The 22,780-nt window shown below is 40.6% G+C and overlaps 1 pseudogene; it reads left to right on the plus strand.

Moving 5' to 3' along the window:
• The window catches only part of LOC149151534 (alpha-amylase-like), a 135,725-nt pseudogene that overhangs the window by 57,991 nt on the left and 54,954 nt on the right, over positions 1-22,780 (plus strand).

Consider the following 22,780-nt stretch of genomic DNA (forward strand, 5'->3'; position numbering starts at 1 on the left):
AGGTTATCAAATCAGTAAATAGTATACGGAGATAAGAATTTGAAGTTTGAAGTTCGGGATTGCAGGTACAAATCGAATTCATCTCATACTTCAGGTTGATCAATGGCATTATATGGCTTGAGACTCGAGTATGCCTTGGAAGGAAACTCGAATTACATAGCATGGAAGGATAGAATGGAAGCAGTATTAGAAGACAATGGTTTGAAGGATTTCATTGACCATGAAATCCCCAAGCCAGCTGTAGCTAATGCACAAGAATTGGCTAAATGGAAGAAGTGTGTAGCGAAGGCAAGACAGATTCTTCTGGAGGGAGCTCGAGACCATATTGTCTTGAGTTTCCATGGAAAGGAGACTCCATTTTTAATGTGCAAGACATTGAAGGACCTCTATCCAAACAACAATGACCAGAGGAAATTGGCACTCAAGGATAAGCTTCGGAAAATCAAGATGGAGAAGGGAGATACTATTTCCACATTTTTGAACAAGCTCACCACCTACATAGATGAGCTTGGTAGTGTGGGAATAACTACTGTCGATGATGATATGGTGAGCCTTGCTCTCCTTGATCTTCTAAAGAGCTGGAATAGCTACTAGGACTCTGTGAATGGAAGAGAGAAATTGCCAGATTGGAAACAACTGTGGTTGGATCTCATGCAGGAGGAGATCAGGAGGAGCACTCGGGATGGTTCTTCATCAAAGAATGATAATGAAGAAAATCTAGCCTTAGCAAGTAAGGCAAGGAAAGGGAAAGGGAAGGCTTCTCATTCCAAATCGAATTCTTCCCATGGAGGGAAGAAGGGTGACAAATCTAAAGTGAGATGCTTTAATTGTCACGAGATGGGACATTATGCAACTAATTGGCCATTGAAGAAGTCCAAGAAGGGATCCACAAAAGGATCGGAAGGTGAGGTACTATCCTCTCAGTTCAAAATGTATTTCACCCTCATCGCATGCATGGTTTCATCGATGGTGGGTTGTGTTTGGTATCTTGATAGTGGAGCCTCATTCCACATGACCGACGATAAAAGTTTATTCAGTACCTTGGAGGAGTAAGACCTCAAGATGCACATAGAGATGGGTGACGATAGGAAGTACAGTGTTTCAGGAGTAGGCATGGTTACTTTTAAGAGGGAGCATGGAGCTCCTCTCACCTTGATTGATGTGAAGTATGTGCATGGACTAATGAAGAACTTGGTCTCGGTCACGATGTTGGAGGACAAAGGCTACGATGTTTCCTTTAGTAAAGGAAAGGCGGTCCTAAGACACATAGCCATGGGTCAAACCAAGAAGATCAGGATTCCAGTGAAGAATCTCTACAAACTAGAGGTAGATCACTGTGCTGCATTGAGTTCGAAAGCAAAATTGGTGCAAAGCCAAGACATTGGCGAGTTATGGCACAGGCGGTTGGGCCATTTGCATCGTGGGGCCTTGAGGATAATGTAGTAGATATCTACCGGACTTCCCAAAGGTAAAATTGAGCAAGTTGACACATGCAAAGGTTGTACCTTGGGGAAGTACGCCAAGTCTTCCTTTCACGATCAAGACAGTCGAGCAGAAGAGATCTTAGAGCAAGTTCATACTGATTTGTGTGGACCATTCTCGACGGCATCAACCACAAAGAAAAGGTATTATGTGATTTTCATTGATGATTATTATCGTAAATGCTAGATTTATATCATGCAGAAGAAGGATCAAACCTTCTCAAAGTTTTGTGAGTTCAAAGCTTTGGTTGAGAAAGAATCAGGGAAGAAGATCAAGGCCTTGAGAAGAGACAACGGTGGAGAATATGTCTCTCAAGATTTTAAAGACTTTTGTGCAGCGGAAGGAATTAAACGCGAATTGATGACACCTCATAACCCACAACAGAATGGGGTGGCCGAGAGGAAGAACAAAATGATTGTAGGGGCTGCACAGGCGATGTTGCATGACCAAGGCCTACCACTTCACTTGTGGGCTGAGGCATGCAACACAACGGTCTATTAACATAATAGTAGCCCGCACTGCATACTTGGGATGAAAACACTAGAGGAAGCTTTCACCGGTAAGAGACCAGATGTGGGTCACTTTAGGATCTTTGGCACATTGGTATATTGCCATGTGACCAAGGATGCACAGAAGAAGCTTGAGCCGACAGCCAAGTTTGGGATACTTGTGGGGTATACTGATACACCCCACAACTATCAGGTGTACTTGCCTACCAGTCGGAGGATAGTGGTTCACAGAGATATTAAGTTTGATGAGTAGAAGGCCATGTGAGTTTCCCTTGAGAGGGAGCTCCAACTATAGGTTGTGGAGGAACTATTGGTTCCTAAGGAGGAGGAGCCTCAGACTGATGTGGAGCAGCTACATGCAGAAGTTCCAGGAGTGGAGACATCCAATCAAGCAGAGTCTTCCAGAGATGGATGGAAGCACACAAGAGAAGTTGACAGATTTTGTCGGATGCGAGAGAGAATGTGGGAGAACCATCTTGTTAGCGCAGATAGAGGAGGTCACCTGATAGGTACACTGGATACATGGCCCTTGTTGGGGAATGTATTGAGACTGAACCATATTCCTTTGAGGAAGCAGTGCAACATTTGATTTGGGTTGATGCTATGGTGGAGGAGTATGACTCCATAGTTCGGAACAGTGTTTGGGATGTGGTTCCAAGACCGGAGAACAAGTCAGTTGTGAGTTCACGTTGGCTTTACAAGGTAAAGCAAGTTGCTGATGGTAGTTTAGAGAAGCATAAGGCATGATTTTTTGCCCATGGCTTCTCTCAGATTGAGGGGATTGACTATGACAAGACTTTTGCACCTATTGCAAGGTACTCATTTATCATATCGATGTTGGCACTATTAGCACAGATGGGTTGGAAGATCCATCAGATGGATGTGAAGATTGTATTCCTCAATTTAAATATTGAGGAAGAGGTGTACATAGAGCAACCGAAAGGTTTTGATACCTTCAATCATGAGTCGCATGTGTGACGACTCAAGAGAGCTTTGTACGGGTTGAAGCAAGCACCTCGTGCTTGGTACACCAGGATAGACAACTACTTCACCGGGTTGGGCTTCACAAAGAGTGAAGCAGATGTGAACTCGTACCACATCATGGTAAAAGGTAAGCCATTGATCATTGTACTTTATGTTGATGATCTCATATTGACAGGTGATGATCAACTGATCATGTCTTGCAAGGAGGACCTTGCAAGAGAATTCAAGATGAAAGACATGGGTCTCATGCACTACTTCCTTGGCATGGAAGTGTGGCAAAAGGATGGGCAGTTGTTTGTGTCTCAAGGCAAGTATTCCAATGAGATACTTAGGAGATTCCACATGGAGAAGTGCAAGCCCATGCAGACTCCTCTAGCAAGTAACTGGAGGAAGGAGGATGCTACTTTAGGAGAAGTAGTAGAGGCTACTGTGTACAGGCAGCTTGTGGGTTCACCGATGTACTTAGTGAACACATGACTAGATTTGTGTTATGCCATGAACCAGTTGAGTCAAGCTATGGTTCAACGTACCAAGATGTTTTGGAAGGCGACAAAACATGTATTGAGATCCCTCAGAGGCACATCTCTGTATGGATTATGGTACAGATGGATAGAGGGAGTGAAGCTACAAGGCTTCACCAATTCATATTGGACAGGGAGTCCATTATATCGGCAGAGCACATCAGGTGGAATTTCAACCTTGGGTCAGCATCAGTTTCTTGGTACAACAGGAAACAGAGGTCGGTTTCACTCAGCACAGCAGAGGCCGAATACATGGCCGCAAGTCAGGCAACATGCAAGGCCATCTAGATGCAGAAAATTTTAGCTGGTTTGTTTGATCAGAGGATGGATCCAACTGTGATCTATTGTGATAATTAGAGTTGTATCAAACTCTCTAAGAATCCATTATTTCATTATAAGTCCAAGCACATCGATATCCGGTATCATCATCTTAGAGGCTGTGTAGTGAGGAGGATCATGTTGTTGTAGTATATTTCGATCGAGGAGCAAGATGCTGACATTTTGACTAAGGCATTGTCAAAGTGTAAATTTGAGTTCCATAGAGACAAGATTGGGGTGGAAGATAATCCCTTTCTTGTTGAGAGGGAGTGTTGAAATGTGGCAACAAGAATATTCCAATTTTAATTTGTCCTCGAATTAAAATTGAGAATTAAAATTCGAATTTAGTCTCACCAACTGTTTGAAAAATAATTAATTAATTCATCTTGGATTAATTAGTTGGAGAAATTGAAGCTAGAAGTCTTGGAGAAGTCTTGCAATAGTTATCCCTTAAATTAAGGAAGTTATCCCTTAATTAAGGAGATAAGGATGAGTTATAGATGAGTTGTAATTTGTTAGCTCAGTTAACCGAGTTATGTCCAGTTAAATTAGTTCCAAAAAGTTTGAGGAACTAATTGTGAGTTCAATCAATTAATGCATGCATGCATGCATGCAACTAGTGTACTCCAGATAACTGAAGATTCTCTCATAAATAACTCATGCATGTCTATTCAGAGAAAGACCTAGTTGAGATTAAAGACAGGGACAGTGTACTATCAGTTGGAGGAATTTTCCTATAAGAAAATCTCATCCATGTAGAAGGAATTCATTCCTTGAGATTTGCGCAATTTTGTAGTGTGTGAGATCAGTGTCACACAAGGTTACAGCTGGAGCACCCAAGAAAAATTGTGCAAGGAAATAAGAGGTTGGAGGGGAGAGAGAAGGCTTTATGAGCACTCTATTTTGTTTGTGAGTGACAGTGAGGGATTGTACTGAGAGTTGGCTAGCTGTGAGAGCTAAAGTTGTGTGTAATCCTGAGATATTTCCACTTGTATGATAATATAGATAGCAGGGTTTTTAGCTGAGGCTTTCCCCTGAGTATTCTTCTATGTTTCATGTGCATTGATTCTTCTTCTGGTCATATGTGTTATTCTTGATCTTGCTCAAATTTGTTAAGCTTCCACAAGTTTGATTGTAGAAGTAGACTGAAATATTTTTCTTTAGTTATATTACATTATCAAGTTAATCTACAGTGAGAATTTATACAAATAGGGGAGTATTCCCTTCCCTATTGGAAGTACATCGCCAACCTTTCCTCCTTTGGTCAGTGCTTGGAACCCTTACCATGGGGTTTCTCCTTCTTATAATGTTCCATTTGAAGGAAAATGTTCCTATGGCTAGTAATCTTGCAGTAGGGGGAGGATACCCTCCATATACCCATGGTCAACAAGATTTTCCATATAATTCAGGTTTTTCTATGAGTAATCCTTGACATCTTAGTGCCCCTCAAAATCTAGGACATTCTTTTCCAAGCACTGGGAATTCCACTCCTCGAGCTTGGAATTCAGTAGTGTCACCATGCTTGCCATTCTTGTCAACTCTCAATTTTCCATATATTTCAAAATTAACTAATGATATGATCTATTACAACTTGTCTTGGCCCCAGATCCCTACCAAAATTCCATCAAACATACCAAAGTTTGAACGGACTTCCGGTGAAGACCTATTAGACTGTGTAACCACTTTCCATTTATGGTGCTCATTGAAATCCTTGATTGAAGATTAAATTAGGTTGAGAGTCTTTTAATGCACCCTAACTAGAAATGTAGTGAAATGGTATATTGAATTTCGGGGTGAGTCGTTATATGTGTTTGTGTTGGGTTATGTTATATTCTTTCCACAACTAGCCCATGTAGTTAACCAGGGGGTTAGAGGGGGGTGAAGCCCCCCCTTCGTTGTGATGATTATGTAGCGGGGGGTCACAGGGGGTTTAAGGGGTGCAAGTAACCCCATTCTATGGGGTCCGGGGCAACGCCCCGGAAAATTTTGGTTTTGGACCCTATATTAGGTTGGGCGTACCTACCTATGGTTTTGTGCATGATTCTTGCACATGGTTTTGGATGCGATGGTGTTCGGTCCATGGTATTTGATGCTTCGGCATGTATAAATATGTATTGTAACATTGAAAGGAAAATAATGAATAATCAAGCTGGTAGTCCCAGTTTTGGGATCCATGGGAAAATCTATGTGTATATGTGTTTTATGTGTTATGCTCTTGCATTGTTTATTTTCTGTGTTTTAGAATTTGTATGCAAGTAATTTCTGTACGGGGTTAAAACCTACATTTGGTATCAGAGTTGTTTTGGCTTCAAGGGGACACCATTGTTGGTGAGGGGTTTTGCTCAGGCCTATGGTAGACCCTGTTCAGTGGAAGATCTGCAAGATCGATTCTGGTGGTGGAAGAAGATGGCGAGCAGTGGAAAGATAGAGATCGAGAAATTTTGTTGTCAAAGTTTTGAGTTATGGAAACTCAATATGGAGGATATGTTAGTGGATAAAGATCAGTGGGTCATGGTAGATCCAAGTACTAAACCAACGGGAGTGTCCGATGAATAATGGAAGAAGTTGGATCGGAAGGAAAAATGCACAATATGATTGTGTGTCTTAGATTCAATATTGTTGAATGTATCAGGGGAAGCTACGACGAAGGCTTTATGGGACAAGTTAGGGACTTTGTACCAATCTAAGTCTCTGGTGAATAAACTGTTCTTACGGAAAAAGATATATAACCTGAGGATGAAAGATGGAGACTCGGTGACAGAGAATCTGAATGCATTTAATACTATGGTAAGTTAGTTATTATTTGTTGATATTAAAATTTCATATGAAGATAAGTGCATCAGTTTGTTGTGTTCTCTACCAGATTCATGGGATAGTCTAGTTATTGCAATAGGTAGCAATGCAACTGCTGCAGTTTGATGAAATAGTCTCATCCTTGCTGATGGAGGAAATGAGACGGAAAAATATGGAGAGCTAGAATGGTGATGCCTTGTCTATACAAGGACGATCCCAGAACAGAAACAAAAATAAGTCATCAACTGGGAGATCTAAATTTAGAGGGAGATCTTAATCTCTAGGAAAACCTTTAAAGGTGGTTTGCTGGAAATGTGGAAAGGAAGGGCGCTACAAAAGGGACTGTAAATCTAAAGCTCCTGAAAAAGGAAAGGGATCTGATGATGCTCCTTCTGTAGAGGCGAAAACCACCTCAGATGAAGGTGGGGATGTGTACTTGGCTTCTTCAAGTACACGTGTAGATCATGAGGCATGGTTGATTGACTCAGGTGCATCCTTTGACTTCACTCCCCATAGAGAGTGGTTCTGCGAGTATGAGAAATATGATGGTGGTGATGTCTTCTTATGGGATGATAGGAAGGCTAGAATCATTGGTCGTGGAAAAGTAAAGTTGAAGTTGCAAGGTGGAAGAGTTAGAACACTTCTAGATGTTCTGCATATTCCTGCATTGGCCAGAAATCTGATTTTTATAAGCAAGCTAGATGATGCAGGTGTAAAAATAGTGTTCGAGAAGGATACCTGCAAGATGGTTCGGGGAGCACTGGTATTGATGCAGGGAATTTGGATTGGAACTCTATACAAGCTGCAAGGTAGCACTGTTGTTGATGGGTGCAACAGTTTCATGGTCCCTGAAAGTGGAGCAAAAAATCTAGTAGTTTCTAGAGAGAAGACCATGCTGTGGCATCAAAGGCTTGGACATATTGGAGAGAAGGGCCTTCAAGTACTTCATGGTAAAGGTATGGTAGAAGGTATGAGTAATAGCTCTCTGGATTTTGATTTCTATGAAAATTGTGTATATGGGAAGTAGAATTGGGTGAGTTTCCCCTCTACTGGTAAGAGGGTGAAACAAATATTAGAGCTCATGGACAGTGACGTGTTTGGACCTGTGAAGGTTTTATCACTGGGTAAGTTTGTGTACTATGTATCATTTATAGATGACTTCTCAAGGAATACATGGATATATTTCCTTAAGAATAAATCTGAAGTCTTTGACAAGCTTAAAGAATTTAAGGCTGTGGTGGAAAACCAGACAGATAAGAAGATAAAGGTGCCGAGGACAGATAACGGTGGAGAGTTTTGCAGTAAGGAATTTGAAGAATTATGTAAGAAGTGTGGTATAGAACGACAGAAGACTACTCCATATACACTTCAGCAAAATGGAGTTGCATAAAGAATGAACAAGACGTTGATGGAAAGGGCAAGAAGCATGCTCAGTGGTGCTAGGTTAGGACAAGAATTCTCAGCAGATGCGGTGGAGACTGCATGTTAACTAGTCAACAGATCACCTTCATTAGCGTTGGAGGATAAGACTCCAAAAGAGGTATGGACTGGTAAGAAACCCTCTCTTTCGTATCTCAGGGTATTTGGATGTGATGCATATGTACATGTTCCAAAGAAGAAAGAACAAAGTTGGATAGTAAATGTGAAAAGCACATCTTTATTGGGTATAAGGATGGTTTAAAGGGTTATAAGCTTTGGAACTCAGTAATAAGGAAGGTTGTGTACAACCAAGATGTGGTGTTCAGAGAGGTAAAATACGTTATGAAACATGAAGTCCAACCAAAGGAACCTGAGAAGATAGAGTTTGAACTTAAGGAGGAAGAATCAGACTCTACAACAGAGGAGGAATCAGAAGATGAAGAGCCACAAACTCTGGGTGTGAGAAGATCAGTTCGAGAAAGAAGGCAGCCAAAAAGGTATAGTCCATCTGCTTTCTATTCAAATTTTACTTTATCTATTACTGACGATGATCCTAGAACTGTGAAGGAAACAGTAGATTCAAAGGATGGAAAACTCTGGAAAGAAGCCATGGTTGATGAAATGGAATCTTTGCACAAAAATGAGGCTTTGGATCTAGTGGAGTTTCCAACTGGAAGGGAACCCATTTGCAGAAAATGGGAGTTCAAGAAGAAGACAAATGCAGAAGGAAAGGTGGAGAAATACAAAGCTCAGTTGATAGCAAAAGGTTATTCCCACATGCCAGGAATTGATTTTGGTGATATTTTTTCTCTTGTTGCCAAGGTAACTTCTATTAGATTACTTTTATCTGTTGCTATTGCTTTTGATCTTGAGGTAGAATAGATGGATGTGAAGGAAACGTTCCTTCACGAGGATCTGGAGGAGGAGATCTACATGAAGCAACCTGAAGGTTTTGCGGTGAAGGGTAAGAAGGAACTGGTATGAAAGTTAAAGAAGTCTCTCTATGGGTTAAAACAGTCACCAAGGATGTGGTATTAGAAATTTGATATATTTATACGGGGACTTAGCTTCACCAGAAGCAAAACAGATCACTGTGTGTATTTTAAATTAATTGGTGACCATGTTATATATCTAGTCTTATATGTGGATGATATGTTGCTGGTTGGAAATGACGAAGCAATTATCCAGGATTTGAAGACCCAATTGTCCTCCAAATTTGACATGAAATATCTTGGTGCTGCAAACTATATTTTGGGCATGGAAATTAAAAGAGACTGGGAAAAGAGGAAGCGTTGGTTAAACCAGAGGAAGTATGTCGAGACAATATTGCAGAGGTTTAATATGTAGGATAGTAAACTGGTGAAGGTTCCTATTCCTATAGGTGTGAGGTTATCTGTTGAACAGTGTCCCAAGGCACAAGAAGAGGAAGAGGACATGTCTCATGTTCCATATGCAAGTGCAGTCAGTAGCCTGAAGTATGCAATGGTCTGTACTAGACTAGACATTGCACATGTAGTGGGAGTATTAAGCAGGTTTATGTCAAAACTAGGGAAGGAGCACTGGACAGTAGTGAAGCGAGTTTTCAAATATTTGCGTGGCACTAGCGATTATGGTTTGTGCTACCAAGGAAGACCAGGATTGGACAAAGTGTTGGATATTCATGGTTTTGTTGATGTAGACTGGGCTGGAGATCTGGATCAAAGAAGATCTACAAGTGGGTATGTGTTTAACCTATTTGAAGGTGCAGTCAGTTGTATGAGTAACAAACAATCTGTAGTGACACTATCAACTACGGAGGCATACATGGAAGCCACTCATGCAAGCAAGGAAGCAGTTTTTTTGTAGAGATTGTGTTCAAGTATGGGGTTAGCACACGGAGCTATAAGGATAGACTGTGATAGCCAAAGTGCAATTTTCTTGGCAAATAACCCTGCATATCATTCAAAGACAAAGCAAATTGATGTTAAGTATCACTTTGTGAGGGATATGATAGAAGACAAAAAGGTGTTGCTGGTAAAGGTGGACACTTTGAAGAATACCACAGATGCATTAACAAAATCTGTGAGCTCTGAGAAGTCTCTTAGTGTAGAAAAACAATGGGCTTTGCAGCGTTGGATAAATGACTAAGTTCTCTTGTGGACCCTTGTGGAAAGAAAACAAGTGGGAGAATGTTGGGTTGTATTATATTCTTTCCACAACTAGCCCAACCGGGGGGGTTAGAGTGGGGGTAGAGCCCCCTCTCCTTCATTGCACCGATTGTGTAGCGGGGGGGTCACAGGGGGTTTGAGGGGTGCAAGTAACCTCACTCTATGGGGTCCAGGGTAGCGCCCTGGAAAATTTTGTTTTTGGACCCTATATTAGGTTGCGCATACCTACCTATGGTTTTGTGCATGATTTTCGCACATGGTTTTGGACGCAATGGTTTTCGGTCCATGGTTTTGGACGCGATGGTTTTCAATCCATGGTATTGGATGCTTTGACATGTATAAATACATATTGTAACACTGAAAGGAAAATAATGAAAAATCAAGATGGTATTCTCGGTTTTGTGATCCAGGGGAAAATCTATGTGTAGATGTGTTTTATGTGTTATGCTCTCGCATTTTTTATTTTCTGTGTTTTAGAATTCGTATGCAGGTAATTTCTATATGGGGTTCAAGACCTACAGTTTGGTAAGTTGACTACAATGTTCCTTAACCACTTCCAGTTTCCATTTGATGTTGAAATTGAAATTATAGCCAATTTTGTGCAGGACAAGGCCACCCATATTTATAACCATATCCAAGAGTGGCACAAAAGGAAGAGATTGATCAAGGCTTACATCACTGATGAATTTCTACTTGAGTAGTTTTTGAAATCTTTACATCTTGAAATATCTAAGGATGTGTGACTTTCAAGAGTATTCACAGAAGAACAAGCTATATTTAAAGCCTAGCAGTTAGAGCTGATTTATTCCTAGTCTAATGTCCTCTACAAGATATTTCCTAATACTCCTAGATCTAAAATTGATATCGCCAAACCGAAACCTTGCCCCCATGCTAACGAAGTTGTAGGATCGCTTGATGTGAATACGACCAATTTGTTAGTGAATCAATTATAGAAGTTGTCATTACAATATGCTTTTGCAATGCAGAATATGTCATCCATGTCACCCCCTTCTCAATCTTTTGCAGTGAATGTCATTTAGTCCTTGAATTCCAAAGGAAATCAACAATCTAAAGGAAATAAGAAAGGACATGGGAAAAATAAAGATAAAGGAGGGAAGGGGAATGAAAATAAACCTAGTGAGAACACTGGTGAGGGAAAGAAGGAGTCCAAAAAGAAAGTTAAATTCCCATGCAAGTTATGCAGTGGGGATCATCTTACTCATCTTTTCCCCAAGATTCAAGATTCTCAATGCTTGTTAGCCCAACAAGGTTCTTCTAGTTCCCAGGATGTGCTTACTAACTCTTTTCCATAAGGGCATAAATTACTTGCTGGTACGAATGCTAATACTGGAACCCCTATAGGGGAAACCAGGAAGCAGAATTTGCATCTAATGTCTATAAGGTTAGGACTCGTGTTGACATTTCAACAAGAGCTCATGATTATGGATAACTAGAATCTTTTAAGGCTAAAATTTCTTATGATACATAAGAACCTCTTCATATAGAGAGTCCCGAAGTTGAAGCTATACCTCGGATGCGGAAAGGCTCTTCAAAACGATTAACTTATAATCCAAACATTAGGTTTTCTCAGAACTATTCCATTGTTGAATATTTAGCTCAGAACCTCTATGTTATGTTGGTGTTAGAGGTACTCCAGTCGTGTCCTTCACAAATAAGTTCTTTTCTCACTATGATAAAAGCAGTTGACCTAAAAAATCTCTAGTGATTACATTTGATATGTCAAATTTCAAAAGGAGACTCCCACATCACATGGCTTTACAAATTAAATCTACATATCGTAAGAAGATCATGTTTCATACCATAGTTGATGAAGGATACTTCGCAAGTGTCATGTCTATGTCATTTTGGAAAGTTATTGGATACCCTAAAGTTGTTCCCTCTCCTACCCTTATAACCCCATTTGATGGTTATTCTCATAGGCCTCATGGGATTCTGCCTACCTTCCTAGTTGGTGTGGGGGGCAAGGAAGTTAATGTGTAATTAGATATAGTTGATTCCAACCTGGATTATAATCTTTTATTGGGTCAGAACTAGGTATATGTGATGGATGCCATAGTTTCATTTTTGTTTCACATACTATGTTTTCCTCATGAAGGCAGAATTGTTTCGATTGATTAGTTAACTTATTCTCCAATGACCCAAATGCATCTGTTGACTCTAGTGTCCCCTTAAATAAGAATTCTAAGAAACCTACTAAGAATTTAGGAGTGTTGGGTTGTGTTATATTCTTTCCATGACTAGCTCACATGGTAAACAGAGGGACTAGAAGGGGGGTGGAGCCCCCCCTTCATTGCGTCGATTGCGTAGCGGGGGGGGGGATTCATAGGGGGTTTGAGGGGTGCATGTAACCCCACTCTATGGGGTCCAAGGCAACACCCCAGAAAATTTTGTTTTTGGACCCTATATTAGGTTGGGCAAACCTACCTATGGTTTTGTGCATGATTTTTTGCACATGGTTTTGGATGCGATGGTTTTCGGTCCATGGTATTGGATGCTTCAGCATGTATAAATATGTATTGTAACATTGAAAGGAAAATAATGAAAAATCAAGCTGGTAGTCTTAGTTTTGGGATCCAGGGGAAAATCTCTATGTATATGTGTTTTATGTGTTATGCTCTCGCATTGTTTATTTTCTGTGTTTTAGAATTCGTATGCAGGTAATTTATGTATGGGTTTAAAACCTACATTTGGTATCATAGTTGTTTTGGCTTCAAGGGGATGCCTTTGTTGCTGAGTGTTATCAGGAAAACTAGTGTCTATGTAGAGTTTCTAGTCCCACTAAGGCTGGTAGCTACCTTAGAAACAAACAAACTAAAAACTACTTTCGTTTTCCTTTATGAGAAATAGATAAGAGGGGAATAAGGAGACCAACCTCTGTCTTGCGCTTGGTTCCTTGCTGGATTCCTCTCCCTTCTGATAGATCTTTGCTACTCGCTTCCTTGTCTACCCAGCTTCACAGAGCACATGGAGAATCAAAGCAGCATAATAATATCCAAGAACATAGATCTATTATCATAAACAATATAGGACCAGATATATATTGACCACACAAATGCATAAATCATCAATCATACAAGAATGTGGAGGAAAAATTGAATAGCTTTATTGATAATCAAGAAAGAGCAAAGAGGATTACAACCAATTGTTTTGACCCAGCATCATCCTCTCAGCAAGAAAGCCCCTCTTCACCTCATGAAAAGCTTAGATCACCCAACACTATGATATTGCACCAAGAAACCAACACCACTTCCTTACAAGATACAAAATTACGGCCTCTGGATCTCTGGGATGAGGGATCCATATATAGATGTTTGCAAGGGGAGTGAGTCAGCTTTTGAGATTTGATTAGTTTCCTCTCTCTGATAGTTCTTGATTCCACTTGGATATTGATGATCTCTTACTCATCCCTGGTTGAATGCAGAGAGGCAAGTGTCATAGGAGAAGTTTTTGGAAGATTCCATGTTTCTCCACCTTGCGGATTGACCCTGCCATTTGTCCACTCTCGCCCATCGCACCCCATAGAAGGGATTTTCAACATGCATCGCACCTAATGTGTGTATTCAGGTGGGATGCAACGCACTTTGACCATGGGGCAGGTGAAATGGTCCAGTTTTGACCATTTCTGAGTAGTTTTTCATGGAGAACTTCTGGGAGATGTTGTAATCAGTTGACCTTGTTCTTTTAGGGGTTGGAACAACACCATTAGGGACTTAGGAGCCCTTAGTTTATGGACATTTATGATTGGAGTTGCAGTGCCCAAAAATGTCTATAACAGTTGCCCCCTAAAGCATGAGGTCGTTAATCTTTTGATGTCGGGTGAAATGCTTTATCATGAGGATCCGAAGTCTTTTCAAGCTGGAAGGCGACCTGTAATAAGATACAATACAATACATTATCTTCATAATATTTTCATGATCTAGCTGAGGCGGGCATTCCCATGCTCAGCTTCATAAATTCATTTTCATGTACATAGGACAGACAATCGTCTGAGTGTAGACTGATGATTCTGGTAGAGCCATCATCCCTTAGATTGGATGATTATCTGTGCAACAATGATGGACATTTGATGTCTTTATTTTCCTGAATATATATCGCAGCCCGGATGGATGAAACTAGATCCGGGGTCTTCAATCTCATTCGATCTTCACTCAAAGTACAAGTCGATCCATGTGAGAGATGTTCTGGAGCCGAACATGGAAAGACATCGCCTGATTACCAGCCAATGATGTAAGATGTTAACAGGCACGAGAGGAATCACCGATAATGATGATGACCCTCAAGGTACTACAATACATTTCACGTGGTGTGAATAAGGGACTTGGCGTCGAACACCACGCAAAATCTTTCAGTTGAAGGCCATTGATGTAAACCTGTTGCCGGAAGTGAGAAACTTGCCATTGAGGCATGCAAGCTTCAAAGTACTGAAAGGGTTGTTCCTAGACCAACTTCTTGGATAATGAGCTGACGTCAAAAAGAAGTGATCCGTCATAGGAGGGCCTTAGTGAATCCCACATCAATGACACGGAACGGAGCAAATGATTTTAATGGAGGTGAAAACAATCTGGTGATATAAGGTTCAAGGTGGTGGTCATGAAAGAATGGAGCGTAAATGTATTGCAGCGGGTGAGACACAGGTGAATTCTCTGAGCGACTTCTCTTGAACATATCGACGACACTGACATGATGGATTGGTAGCATTAACCCAAAATGTGGATGGTGTGACGGAACCATGGTGATGTGACTAGTGAATGGAACAACCCAACTAGACTCGGATGCGGAGTGAAAGTGTCATGTTCAAGAGTGACTTGCTACCAACAAAGCTTCTTCAAGTTTTCTTCCCAATTTTTCCCCAGTCATTACTGACCAGTACCTCTTTATTTTTGTCAAGCTTGAGGAGGATAACATATGCTTGTTCTATAATTTTCCCTTTGGGCAAACCCATCGCTATGTTTTAACGAGCCTAGCGATAGTGAAACTCGTTCTTGTCTGTTATGGACAAGTTTGTCGCTATTCGGTTTTAACGAGTTTAACAACAAAGATAACTCGACCCTTTTCAATTTTAGAGAGTCTGAAAAGGGACGTAAAGGAAACTCCAAAAATCCTTTTTCATCATCTAATCCCTTAAGTCCAAAAAAGTATAAAATAATACAAAAGGGATGAATTTTCGGTAATTTTAACGAGCCGAACAAAATAGGCGCTCGATATTTTTGTGTAATAATCCCTCAGGTCCAAAAATATTAAAATCTAAAGGAGGGATAGCACTTCCAGTCACTTTAACGAGCTGGAGAGGCCAATGGCTCGGCAATATTTTCATATTTTACGAGTCAGTTGAAAAGAGCTTAAAGGAGACTCGTTTTTGAGGAACGAGTGATAGATTCGGGTAGCAACTGATTCCAGGTAAGGGTTGGAATTTTCCAATCATGGCAATGTCACAAGGATGGCTAACAGGATCACTCTTCGCAACTATTCCTCAAAAGGGGTAAACAATCAAGTGGAGGTGAATGATCAGCCAATACAGAGTGGAGGTGATGATGAGAACACGACCAAGGCTTCAAAGGCTGAAGTAATACATTCACGATGGTTATTTACCGGAAATTGGTTCATTTTTTAATGAGCTTAAATGTTGGGGAAACACTTGCTCATTGCTTATGTTTATTTTTTAACGAGCTTGAATTCGGCGTTAAAACTGCTCGATCCAGTCATATAATAAGGATGACTCATCTAAGATGCCATTTTTGTGGAGCTTGCACCTTACAAAGCTTTGCTCCGGATCCTTTCTTTATGCAAGTTAGGAAACGACCAACCCTACGAGTTTAAAGGGTTAGAGGACCTATAAATTTAAAAAATAAATGATCGCTCTTCACTTGCATGCCAAAAGGTTTGCATGCCCCCAAGTATAGCGAAAAATTTCTAGGTTACCAAATATTGTTCCATCTGTGTCACAAACAAAACACTTCCTCGGCGATGTCTACCGAAATAGACAAAGGTGAGTGGCGCAGACGCCTCCACTCACATAACTTTGACGAGGGAATCTTATTCCAGCCTAATCCCATTTTCCTAAACGGATGGGTGTGTCAGACTAGTCATATATCCTCCGCGGAAACCTAGCTTATACCCAAGGTTTTCCTGTCGAAATAAGCCAAGGTGCATGCCCCCTGGGTTTCAGTCATGTCCTCCGAATCACTGGCGCTCATCAGGAGGACCGACTAGGGATTGATGAGACATTCCTTGCGTGAAAAGACCATTCAGGGTTGGTATATGACTATTTGCTATGTGTGAACCGGGAAATGAAAGCTGGTCTACGAGCTTGACCACTCTTCCTTCGTGCGGAAAACACATTACTCTAAAGAGTGAGGAGACGATGGCTCCCATGCAATAAATATAGTCCCGTCCAAGGAGTAGATTATAATCCAGGGGTCCTTGGACTACCATTACATTAATGTGAACGGTTTTCCTTCTCAATGTTATCGGCACATCGGGAAGGATCCCTAATGGTCGACTGGTTCCTTTGTCAAAGCCTGTTAGATTTCTCATGTCAGGCAAAAGTGATGGTGAACCAAGCGCTTTCCAAGCAGTTGAGGAAAGGATACTCACAGAAGCCCCTTCATCTATGATGGTACCGGCCATGACCATTCTATATATTTTAGCAATGATTTGAAATGGTACACTAGCCGGTAAATGGGGTCTACCTAGTAGATTCCAATCAAAGGAAACAACCAGGTTGCTTGGAGGTGGGACCGAATAGATGGCCGGATATGACTCACACAAACTTCCTTCCTGTGGTAAAGGAACGGGTAGATTGCCCCCATGCTCATCGGAGTCTGTGCTTACGAAGAGAATTTGAACGGTGTCGTTCTTGTTCTCTTCGGTGACTGTATCATCTGAAGATTGATCCTCTGAAGGCAAGACTGGGTCAACTGCTTCCTCGACCTTTTGACTTTCGTCTGGTGTGGATTCAAATGGTTTATCTTCAATGATAGATGCTTTGGCTGACCACAAGGGTGTGTCAGTCGGATTTTCAACTAGTGCCGGACTCGGCAAGAGTTTCTTATATCCAGGAGGAAGCCGTAACGGTGAAACCAGATGGTCGTCCAAAACTCTTTTAGCTTCGTCTAAGAATGGACAACGGTGGACGGCGTGATTGCCTTAGCACAATTTACAAGGAAATTTATATTTTCCTTTTTGTCCAGGGGCTTCACTTTCACTAGTTGATGGTGTATGCTCAACATGATCATCAGAGGTTGATGACACCGGATTGTGCAAATGAGGAGACCAGTCACTCAAGATCCGAGGGATGCAAGGACAATCTCGATGATAGTGGTCTCCTTTGCAAATGACACATGGCGATTTAGGCCTGGTCGGTGCAGTGTGTGTATTTTCGCTAGACGATGCTTGGTTACCCCTTTTTGCCTTTGGCTCCTTCTTCTTCTTCTCTTTCTTCTTCTTCTCCTTCTTATTCTCAGTTACTTGATTTTGGGCTTTACCAGCTTCATCAATCGAAGAGGAAGGAGGAGAGGAAGAATTGGACGAAGTAGAGGGTTGGGGGGTAACTCTGGTATCGTTTAGTTGCTGACTTGATTGTTCAAGAATCACGGTGTTCTGAACGACAGAAGTTGAGAAGATCCATACGGGCAAGCCGATTGCCAATCCTGGAAGAGACAATGTGGCCATATGGGGTGCACCAACATCTCCCCAAGAGGAGAAGGGACCAGGATTTCCTCCAAGGGGAACTCCTTTGTTGGTGGACTCCATTTTTCTCAACCTAAGACCAACGTAGGAAAGGTGATGTTCATTCCGTTTAAAATAAATTTTAGACGCTTTGACACAACTTGTTTTTTCAATTTTTAAGAGTTGAGAAAAAACAAAAGATGACTCTAGTCGCCTTCGATTTTTAATGAGCCTGAAGTGACAAGTGCTCAGATGGATCTTTTCCGTTAAGGAGTCTGAAAAGGAATGAAAGGGACTGCTCTGGAAATCTAGATAGAGGGATTACCAAGCCAATCGCAAAACTGCAGAATACTTTTTACGGTACGGCAGTCAATCTTCCCGAATGTTGTGTTCAGTGCATTGCGATCAATAAGGCGGCAGACACGGCTTCCTATGGATAAAGGATTAAGCCTATTGTGGTCTCCCAAAATATACTCGACAGTACGTGGGAGCACAAGTCTGTACTGGCACTTATCGTCTCAAAGTGGAGGAATCACCCAACCAACAGTGAAAACAACAGTTACCAGGCTTTACGACGCCGTAATATGTCTCTAGCCTAGACTTCTAGATGTTGTGCGTTAGGTTCCAAAGCGTTTTTAGATTCATTAAATTTATTTTATGGTTGATCTTGCTTAAGAAATTTTCCTTTCAGGTTCACCGCGTGATGTAGATGTACAATTCCTAAAATGCAATCTAAGATGATAAATAGTCATTTAATCTTCTTTTTGCAATGAAAATCCTAGCTACTAAGGAAACAGAGATGATTTTCTTTCAACAAAGAGCAGAGAGCACACACTATATGCACTATCCTAAATCAAACCAACAAATAGTCTAAATGAAAATGCACATGCATGTATTTGTTTTTAGCCTTCTTAATGTGTGAATGATAAAAAGAAAGCTAAGCGCAAATCTGAATTATTTTTCAAAGTGACAATTACTAACAAGTTTCTTTTCAAAACAAAATGAGGACAATGACGACACTTTGTTATTTGGAATTGAAAACTTGCTTTTGACACTTGAAAAACTACTAATTCAAATCAAATACAAGAGTAACAGTGTAATCGACTATCAAGAACAATCAGATTCTCTTCTATGACTGAAAACGACACTTGCAACACTTTCAAATCAAGAAACGACAGTACAATTACGCTACTTCTTTGTAAAGGAGAACTGAAAATGACTCAAAAATACATAAAAACATTTACAGTTCTTTGCACAATGGAGGCGGAATAACAGCAAGGAAAGGGGTTTCAAACAGAGGTGTACTGACTACAGGCAGCAAAACTCCTGAATAGAGCTGAAAAGTATGAACACAGAAGCCAAAATCTAAGAGCAGAGGAGGTCTGATCAGTGCACCTGTAGCACAGGGAAACTGAAATGAAACGCACCTACTACACTCAGAAAGTGCGATGCATTCAAGTTTCAGAGAAGAAACAGTGCGATGGACCAGGGACGAGACTTTAGCTGGGTTCCGGGTCACAGTTTGCAGCTTAGTTCAAGGATTTAGGCCGAGCAAGTGGTAATCAGTAAATCAATCACAGGGGTAGATCTAAAGAGGTTACTAGAACCACCACGAGGGCAATTAGACAGCTTCTAAATCAATCATTTAATTCATAAACAAAACCTGGAGATAGACTGAAGCAACATTGATCTACTTTGCACTTGCATAGCAAATGCAGTTCGAAGGCTAGCTGGCTTGACTTCAGGCTCCATCTGTAAGTTTATAAAGTAAACAAATGTAGATAAAAAAACAATCTATTCGCTCCCCAGCGGAGTTGCCATTTTGTTATTGGGAAAACTAGTGTCTATGCAGAGCTGCTAGTCCCAATAAAGCTGGTAGCTACCTTAGAAACAAACAAACTAAAAACTACTTTTGTTTTCCTTTATGAGAAATAGATGTTTAGTCAATTTAGTGTTCCTAAATTGATGTCATTAATTGTCAACCCGGGGCTCGTAAGCTGATGAAGTGAAGGTGTACTATATGTACTTAAGCAACCTCTTAGAGCTTTTTGTCATTTTGGGGGTGTTGTTTATGGACAGTTTATCTTCCTAAGATGGAATGGAGTTTTTATAAACAGATGAGTGAGTGTGTGTGTAAGGTGATTTCTAACTACTTGCTGAAAAGGAAAAGCTTGAAAGAAATAAATAACTTGAAATGAACTGAAAGCAAAGAACCACTTTCTAATGGCACTAGACACCATTCATGCTGCTGCAAATAAAAGGTAAGAAAATCACTTTAAAAACCAATGATAATGTTTATCTCTTCCTAACTCTCTGTTTCTAACACATAGTACTGTGTAAAACACGATTAGGAAGTAGCTAGAGATGAGTTTAAAAAGTGATAAAAAATGAGAAAAATCTACTTTAAAGACTAGTTATAATGTTCAGCTCTTTCTAACTCTCTGCTTCTATCATATGGTACTATGTAAAGCACGATTAGAAAGTAGTTAAAGATTAGTCTAAAAAGTACTCAAAGCCAGCTATAATTTATCAGTGTTCTGATCTCTAAAAGATAAACAATTTGTGATAAAGAGACCATTCATATGTTAGCAGACAACTTTGAGAAATTAAACTAAAAACCAGCTATGAAAATAAAGTAAAGGCAGCAACTTTGAATCTGTCAACTGAAAATACCATCAGTTATAAAGCAAATACATAAACACAAAAACAATCCCGGGTTAAAAACCTGCAAAAGAACAATACTGATCAGCTTAAAATAAAGGCTGGAAATGAAATAACATGAAAGTGAATCAAGCTGTACATGTTTCAAAGAAAAGGAAATGCTGAATGGAAAATAAGGAAATGTTGAACATAAAAATACTATACAAGGGCAGTCATGAACAGGGGCCCTCCATTCATACAACCCAAAGAAGACTCAAGGAATTGAAAACGTCAGAACATCACTGCTTCTATTACTCCATGTGCAGAAAATGACAGTCAAGAGTGCTAGAACAACACTATCAAAACAGAGTCTGGAAATGCACTAAAATTATAACAGGTTCATAAAACACAGCAACTAAAAAGTAACCTTAAGCGTATGCAAACGCTAGTTTTTATAGGCATCTAAACGATTGCCTAATGCGTAAAGCTAGAAACTGAAAATAAATTAATCTGTCATGCGTAATAAAGGTTCAGCAACACGTCATAAGCCTCGTGGATGAGCTGGAGGTTCTGGTCGTTATGGGAATTGAATCCAGAGTTGGATTATGTTTCCCACAACCTGCGTAACACGGACAAATCACCAGTTGCATTGACGTGACCCAACAGCTTACGTAACACCGTTTAAGCTACCTTTGTTGACCGTGGCTTGACCCTCGTTGACCGGAGGTGGAGATGATGTGGCTGATCGAACCAATGGCACAGGAACCTTGAGCACCTTTATTCCTAAATGCCCATGTGGCTCGTTTTGCAAAATGACACGTGGAACCTTGAGATTAACAAAAAGGCTGCAGAATCATCAGATGGCTGCGGAATCGCTGAATGGCTGCGGAATTGCCAGATAGCTGCGGAAACTCTGTAAATATGTCAAAATCTAAACAAAACAGTCACACATTAGCAAAGTTCACTTAATCATGCTCAAAGACATTAAATGTAATGATCTGGGTTGGTTTGCAAGGAAAATGAGGCAAAAGAGAGAGATGCGTGAGGGAAAACTGTAGGTAATGATGGATAATCAAGTGCAAAGTAGAGGCTCTACATACCCCCACTACGAGGGCATTGCATGTCCTCATGCAATCAAAAACATTGTTTAGTCCACCCGCTAAGATGCCTCTGCTAAGACATCCAACCTTCTCTTCTTTCTCTGTGTGGCCACATTGATTCTTGGTCTTTTCATCAAACACCTGAATTTTAGATTGATCAAAGCTCTGTTTAATTTCCTGCATCTCTTCTTGAGCTTTTTGTTTTCCTTTTGCCACAGGCCCATATGAAGCATGGTATTATCTTGGACCATCTTGTCCACATTGCTTTGTATCTTCAGTTTTTCATTTTCTTGTTTGATGTGGCGATTTAGTACCTCCAGCTCAAATATTTCCTGCTTCAGTGATTGAACTTGCTGTTCCAAAGGTTGAACAGTGCTTGGACCAATAGCTGCTTGTTCTAACGTCTCCAGGTAATTATAAACTTTCTGCTGATCTGAGTCAACCTTCGGTGACTTCTTTGGACTAGGCTCATACTGAAATTCGGATCCATGTTCATATTCAGGTTCATGCTCAAAAGGACTTTCCTCACGTGGAGGATTGGTCTCAACATACTCAGCGTGTGGAGGGCTTTTCTCAAAGTCAGGACTTGTAGCAACCTTTTCAGGTGTGCTCAAGTCAATGATGAGTGACTTTTTATTCTCGGTGGCCCCCACTTTTCTTTGTAACCTGCTGCTTCTTCTCACGGTGGTGATGTTCTGTTTTTCTTTTTGTGCCTTTTGCTTTTGTTTTTCCACCTTCTTGGAAAGGGCAGTTTCAAGGAGTTGGGCCAACCTTTGTTCTAAGGGCTGAGTGTCTTCTTCACTAGAATTCTCTGGAGTAAGGTAGGTTTCTTGAGCTATGGATTTTCCTTTATCTTTCTTTTGTTTCTTCCTACCCTCTTTTCTCTTTTGAGCAACTTCTTGGGCAAGTTCTGAAAGGGTTTCTGTGATGATTCCTTGAGCTGTTTGATCAATGTCCACAGCAGGCTCAGGATCAATTTCATGTTCAGAATGATGTACATCAGTTTCTTCTTCAATCTGTTCTTGGACAGTTTCCTCTTGGACAACAATTTCAGGGGTAGCCTCTTTTCTTTTTCTTCTACTCTTTCTAGGCACAGAGGTTTCTCCTGCTTCTTCAAAATGGTTTCTCACAAGAAATCTCTCCCAGGTATCTCTTTTTGCTTTCAATTGTTCTTCAAC

This window comes from Pinus tabuliformis, chromosome 9 (assembly GCF_031772625.1).
Source record: "Pinus tabuliformis cultivar Carrire ecotype Pingquan chromosome 9, CPIR1, whole genome shotgun sequence".
Taxonomy (NCBI): Eukaryota; Viridiplantae; Streptophyta; class Pinopsida; order Pinales; family Pinaceae; genus Pinus; species Pinus tabuliformis.